This window comes from Lepidochelys olivacea (assembly GCF_965140295.1).
Source record: "Lepidochelys olivacea isolate rLepOli2 genome assembly, chromosome: 16".
NCBI lineage: Eukaryota > Metazoa > Chordata > Testudines > Cheloniidae > Lepidochelys > Lepidochelys olivacea.
Window position 1 is genome coordinate 14,806,276 of NC_140426.1, and position 6,937 is coordinate 14,813,212.

Genomic DNA, 6,937 nt, shown 5'->3' on the forward strand with positions numbered 1-6,937 from the left:
CCTCCAGTATCAGTTCAGATCTCCAGCAAGGGCTGGCTGACAGCCAAGGGGCAGGAATTACTGTGTGTTGATACTGCCATAGGGCCCCCGAGTGGTAGCCAGGGAGCACGACTCCAATGCACAGACCACCCCGCTCTCCTCCCAAGAGCGCCCCACTATGCCCCCTGTGCTGGGATGTGAGGGAGGGCTGGCTCCCCGACCCTTTCCCTGCTGGGGACTCCCCTGCCTTGGGTGGATCCCCAGGGTAGGGCCCTCACAGTCCCTTTAGTCCTGCAAATCGGCATGAAGGGGCCCATGGAGCACCAGGCTATGACCCCTCGAGTACCAGGCTTCCACCCCCTGGGAACAGGGGCAACTTTAGTAGGAAAATTATGACCTTGGCATTTTAAAAACTAGACCAGTCAAGACATTTTGAGAATGCCCCTTAAGGCACAATACTTGGTTAGCTGAGGGTGGGCTGGCTGGGATCTGACTTTTCTTCTCTCACAGCTATGACTCTTGTGACTCCAGAAGTTTTGCCTGCAAGAAAGCCCAGATTTCACAGAAAGCTGGGGCGGTGGAATGTGCCTTTTCTTCCCTTTAGTCTGGTGTTGCAGATGCAGCAGACTTGCATCTTTCTCTAGCGACAGCGGCCAACGCAAACACCCCTCTTGCCTCCTGAGAGCTGGGCAAGTAGCAGGAGCAATGAGTCACATCTGCTTCTGAGAATCCAGAACCACACTGTGTGAATGCGACTGAATCAAGTGTCCCCTTTTCCCTCAAGCATCCATGCAAGCCACACTTCATTCACAGAACCAGCGTTTGCAGAGAGCAAATTCCAGGCCCATTGCCAAGAGCCGATTAATTGCAAAATAATATTGATTTCAATTCATGACAAAAACAAAATTCGTTTGGGGGCCAAACGGTTCATCCAATCATAGAACAGAAATTACCCCACATGACTCTGATGCCCAATCACACAACTCAAAGGGATGTTTGTGGTGCATACTTGGCCAATGATCCACTGGCTTTAATGTATGTGGCAAACACTTTTATATGACAAACAGATCTATAAGTAACGTGGTCTGCCCCCAGACCATTTGCAAGCTGGAAAAGGAGCTAAATCTGCCAAATAAATAACTTTTCCTAACAATTCAGTTAGTTCTACCTAGAGACCATCCCCAGTGTCATACTGCAGCCCAAAAGTAGTTACCTCTACCATACCTGCCCTACTGATCACGAGGGGTTTGAGGGACCCAGCTATCCAGAAAGATTAGGCGGATGCCTTCCATCCTTGCTCATCACAGCTGCTGCAAAACCTGCCCAGACAGCTGTGTTTGACCTTCTGGGACATCTGAAGGGGGATAAACAGAAACCAATGGGGAAGGGGAGGAAAATCTCATGACAACAGTCAAGCCAGCAAGACACAGAACCTGGAAGAAAAAACAGAGAAGGGGTGTGAGGAAATAACATTTGTGCCTTTCAGGAAATCCTGACATTCCTCAAGCACTGATGTAAATGTGGTTTTCTTTAAGGCTAAGTATTACCTCGGAGTATGAAAGACAGCATATAAAACCTCCACCCCCAGCATGGGTCATCAGCTGTGTCTGCGAGGGTGACCGGATGGCCCGATATTAGGGACTTTGTCTTATATACAAAGCTATACCCCAACCCCAGGGTGGAAAAGGTGTCCCGATTTTTCACACTTGCTATCTGGTCACCCTAATGTCTGCACGTGGGACTTTCAGCACTGCCCCACCAACCTCTACCACTTAAGCTAAAGAAGCAATTCAGTTGGCTGGTAGCAGTAGTAAACTGTTATCTTCTAGTGGATCAGCCACAACAGAGGGACATACCACACACTCTTCCAGTCAGTCACATGTAGAAACAGCCTCTGCCTCTCTCTTCTCTACACAGCAGGCTTCAATTCTATATCCTGGCTGATGTGTGTTGGACTGGTGAGCATTTAGAGAAGGGCTGGATCGTTTATTCAGAGAGCACCAGAGTAGAGAGCGCTGTTCCTCCTACAAACCTACCCCAGTCCTCCCTAGGAACAGGAGGATCAAGAACTCTGATAAATAACCAAACTCTCTGTAGCAAGAGAGAGTATTCTGGAAGTTCCAGACCCCAGCCAGCAACTCAGAGACCCAAAGGAAGTTCTATAATCTGGGAGCATGAAATGAACGCACAACACATTTGGAACAAACAGAAAGTACAGCTTGACAGCATGAAATCAGCCTGCTAAGTTCACTGCTCCATGGAGGCAAATACAATCGCTAGTTGTTTTTTTTGTTTGTTTGGTTTTTAAACAAGGAGTTAGATTCCCTATCCTTTTTTTCCTGGTATAAGGTTCTTCAATAATCTGGCCCCACAGTATAACAGGCTGAGCCACTCCTTGGGTTAGTCAAATGACAGAACTCCAAATCAGGTAACCTGAGCTCTATCCCCACTGATGCACAGTATAAACTTGGACAAATTAATTCAGCTTTGTGCCTCAGTTTCCCTGTCTGTAACTGGAGATTAATAATTACAGGCCTCACAGGAGGATTGAGAGTCTGAGTTCACAATGTTTGCAGAGCCCTTTAAGGGCCACATGTGGAAGATGCTATAGGCAAATTAAGTATTAATTATTACATTATTATTATTATTATTATTAATTGTCCCCTAGTTCAGTGTCTATCATTGGAGTTTGGAGGTGGATGGGTTCTGCCTCCTCTTTCTATCTTGCAAATGTTGGCAGGTGTGGAACTGAAGAGGGTATAGTGGTACATGAGGGGAGAATTACAACATCTGTGCTGTGCTCAGAGTGACTTTTAGGACCACTGCCAATTTATGCCTCCTGGTGACCATGGGACCATTGCCAGACTTCAGCACAAAACACCCCAGCTCATCTCCAATCTCATAGAGACGCACCTGTCGCGGACACGTATAGTTTGGAGTGATCTGGGGAAATGAGAGAAGACAGAGGGCTGTGTCCAAGGGATCCATCTCCTTGATGATCTAGCACAGAAGGCTTTGAGCATGCCAGCTTCTGAACTGCCGAGTCGTTCTCTAAGCCTGATGCTCTGCACCTTGAACAGCAGCAGTTTCGTGGTGTATTTACACCCATGAAATCCTTCCCGGGGACCATTTCTTTTTCCATCAGCAATCTGCTGCCATCTAGTGGTAAATGAGTTTAGCTCTCATTCAAGAGGCACACAGTAGACATTTCAGAGTGGTAGCCGTGTTAGCCTGTATCAGCAAAAACGAGGATTCCTTATGGCACCTTAAAGACTAACAAATTTATTTGGGCATAAGCTTTTGTGGGCTAGAACCCACTTCATCAGATGCATGGAGTGGAAAATACAGGTGCAGGTATAAATACATGAAAACATGTGAGTTGCCTTACCAAGTGTGAGGTCAGTCTAAGGAGACAATTCAGTTGACAGGCAGATACCAAATTCATCCCTGGGGCAACTCCACTGACTGGGTCAAGCATGGGGTGAACTTGGCCTGTTCTCTACAATTCAGGTCAGCAGGGGCCTCAGGCATGGCAGAGATTATGAAATGGTTCAGGGCATAATTGCTGAGTTAAGCCAAGAAGCTCTCCTCGCCTGCAGGTTTTCTTAGGCCATTTGGAGCAGGTGGGGTCTCATGTCATGCCAGGATAAGGCAGCTGTTGGGTACAGCCAAGAGCCCTCTGCATAGAAAGCAATGAGTCTGCTTTAAACCGGAGCGTAGTCAGAGGTTTGAAGGGCCTAGGTCAGAGATACTCAGACTGCAGCTCGTGAGCCACAAGTGGCTCTTGAATGTGTCTCCTGCGGCTCTTTGAAGCCCATGATATTAAAATACTGTGGGATTTAATTATTAATCAGTCTAAGTTATTAACCAATCAAATGAAGTTGATAAAATACTTGGCCAGTCATTTTGCTGTGAGAATTTGTGTGTGTAGGTATATTCTCACAGCAAAATGACTGGCCAATCTAATCTTTAAACACACTGCCTCCCCCACTTGCTCTATTGCCTCAGAGCCCTCCCCACCTAATGTCCCATCTGCCAAGCAGAATTACAGTCACTTCCTTAGCAAAAGGACATGGTCTCTGCCCTTTTCCCTCTTCCACCAGCAGGTGTCACTACTGCCCACAGGATTCTCCAAAGAAGTTTGGGTTTTCTTGCAGAAAGTGGGGGGCATGCAGAGAGAAAGGATGGAATAATCAATTTGGCAGCTAATCAAGAACAATGATGTGCCATAGAACCACCTGCCTGGGAAATCCAACAGGATGGCATTAAGGTGTACAGGGCAAGGGTGAGAGAATCTTCACCCTGCCTAACAGTGCAGACTTCATCAGCAATAAAGTCACCAGAAACAGCCATAGTGCAGTCCCTAACTAGCAGGGTCCTCTCCTTGTCTGACATCAGCACACTTTTTGAGCGCTATAACTGTCCACTTGAGGCAGCCCTCGAGAAACCCCAGCCCTCTCTCTGCCCAGCACTGACACTAGCTATTAGCTTTTCAGCAGAGATGCCAAACTCTTTTACAAAGGAAGGATCAGTACCCCATTTTACAGATAAGGAAACTACGGCAAGGTCACACAGCAATGGGCAGGGCTTGGAAAGAACACAGGACTCCCACTCCCGCACCTTGTCCAGCAGCCCAGGGCACTGGTACAATGTTTGACCCCATGATTCTTATTGAAAACATTCCAAATTTTTTGTTGAAAGCAAACACAGTGGATGAAATTTGACTGCCTGTGTGGACAGACGCACACACTTCCAGTGACTACTGTATTACGTTCTGTTCTAGCCCAGACTGCCTATAGCAGGAAGACAGCCTATCAGGTAACAAAAAAACCTTTTCCATGCCGAAAGGCACCTTAGGACTCTGATTCTATCTTCATGCAAAGTAATAGAAGCCATCTTGAAATTCCCTGAAGGGGACATTGTTGAGATAACAATATATACTAAAAACAGGGGTTATGACCAACAAAACAAGAGATGCCTCCTATGGAAAGAATTGTCCAAATCAAAGTCAGCTGTCACTGAGCCTGCTGCTTGCACCTATTGGTCTGCCCCACTTTCTGCTCCCACCCCCGCCCCAGGCACTAGTACAAGGGACCAGCGTATGGTGAAATGGGAGCACAGGGCTAGGCATCAGGAATTCCCAACTCCTAATAGTGTCTGCTACTAGCTTGCCCTGTGACCTCCCATGCTTTAAATTTTTATCTGCACAGAAGAGACCATAACACTTACCAGAGGTATCTGGCACAGCTGCTGTGAGGATTACTACACATATTTATTATAGTAGAGCCTAAGGGACAACCAAGAGTGGGCCCCGATGCACTAGGCACTATGTAAACACAGGTTTCAGAGTAGCAGCCGTGTTAGTCTGTATTCGCAAAAAGAAAAGGAGGACTTGTGGCACCTTAGAGACGAACCAATTTATTTGAGCATAAGCTTTCGTGAGCTACGGATGCATCCGATGAAGTGAGCTGTAGCTCACGAAAGCTTATGCTCAAATAAATTGGTTCGTCTCTAAGGTGCCACAAGTCCTCCTTTTCTTTTTTTTATGTAAACACAGTAGATGTTCCTTCCCCGATGAGCTTACTATCTAAATAGACAAGCCAAACACAGAGAGTAGGGGAAGGGGTCTAATCAGTTAATGCCTGTACAGAACTTTTAACACATTATGCACTATAGGAGCACGATTGTTATTTTTCATTTATTATTATTTTTCATATCCTATTTTATTTAAATAGACACTTTTTTCTATTGATCTCAGGTTCTGTAAAGTCTCCATTTAAAAAAAATTAATCTACATTTTGGGTCAGATTTGTCTTGATTCTATGTAACACATACACAAAATACTGGTAAAAGAACATTATGAAGGCTGCAAAGTCAAGCACTCAGAAGTCAGGAAACGTCAGAAATAAGGTTGTCTGGGCAGCCTTAATTCAGTCTCCATGCGTGAATGCTCAGGTGCTCTGCCGGGATCACATGTGTGAAGCCTGGGCAGCCCTAGGAGCTGAGAGAGACTGAGCGTGTTCAGTGAGGATGAAATCTTCAGTGATTTTTGCTGCTAAGATTTAAATCTCTACTGAACGTCTGAACTGCAGTTTTTCAAAGGCTTAAAACTTGGCCAAGTTCTGGCAGATTTCCATGTGGATGGCAAAGGCACCTCCCCGACACCACCACTCTGCCAAATGTCAAGTCCCTGCTCCAAAGCATTGCGGTACTAGAGCTGTTCAAATAATAAGTTGCCAGAATTTTTAACGTGGGCAACCACCGTATTTTTCTCCAACCTCATCCTTGGAAATAGCTGAGCCATTTAAAAAAGCCTGATGCAGACACCTGGACAGTTAAATTTTGGCAACGTTATAAGCAATCAAATCTTGCAATGGGAAGTGTTAGACAAACTTAATGGGTAGTGCACTGACCCACCTGGCCTTTCTCCAAGTGTACAATCACATATGCGCACTACCAGTTGCAGCCTGGAGATGGCGACAGTGCCCCAGGTTTAGAGTTTGAGGCGCTAGGGATACGTGCGGATGTGACACATCCGGGACATGATGGAGAGCCAGTCATACGATCAATCCCAAGAGCCAGTCACTCCATCTCTTCCCATCCCCATGTCCCACCAGGGACCGCAGAGCAGAGCGGAGTGTGTCTCTTGAAAGGCGCGCAAGGTTTTACACTTACAGATCCCATATACCTGCCCTCACATCAGTACCCCAGCTCCTCCATCATCCCTCTCTGCCGTCACTGGCCTCCTTCCCATCTCCTCTCTGCATCTCGCTATATTTCCATAAGCCAAGTTCCCACTTCATCCATCGCTTGATTAGGACATTTCAAGGTCACACACAAGATCAGCCCTAACATGTCTCCCAAACCGCCTGCCCACACCAGCTGAGGCCCAGCCAAGTTGTCAATTACTCTCACAGCAGCACCAAACTGGCAGAAACTGCCCTCTGCCAGGACCCAC